Below are 274 nucleotides of genomic sequence, written 5' to 3'. Positions count from 1 at the left end.
TGTGGCCAACTTAATTGCTCCCTCTTCTGTGCTGGCCAAATGGTGTCATAATTGCTGGCTGTGATGTTGGTCTCCCCAACAGGCTGAGATCCTACAGGACATGATTTGGGTCTCATTTATCTTTAAAGCTCTGGTTAGCTTACACAAATTGGTAGCTCAATGTATGCAGGGATTCATTTAATGACAGTCATGTGTTAGATCAGAATCCCATCCCAATTCTGAATATCCTCTGAAGTGTGCCTACCAGTTCATAATCCTAATTTTTAGAGTCCTG

Source organism: Canis lupus, chromosome 15 (genome assembly GCF_011100685.1).
Source record: "Canis lupus familiaris isolate Mischka breed German Shepherd chromosome 15, alternate assembly UU_Cfam_GSD_1.0, whole genome shotgun sequence".
Lineage (NCBI taxonomy): Eukaryota > Metazoa > Chordata > Mammalia > Carnivora > Canidae > Canis > Canis lupus.
The sequence above is the reverse complement of the archived record's forward strand: the minus strand, read 5'-3'. Positions refer to the sequence as shown.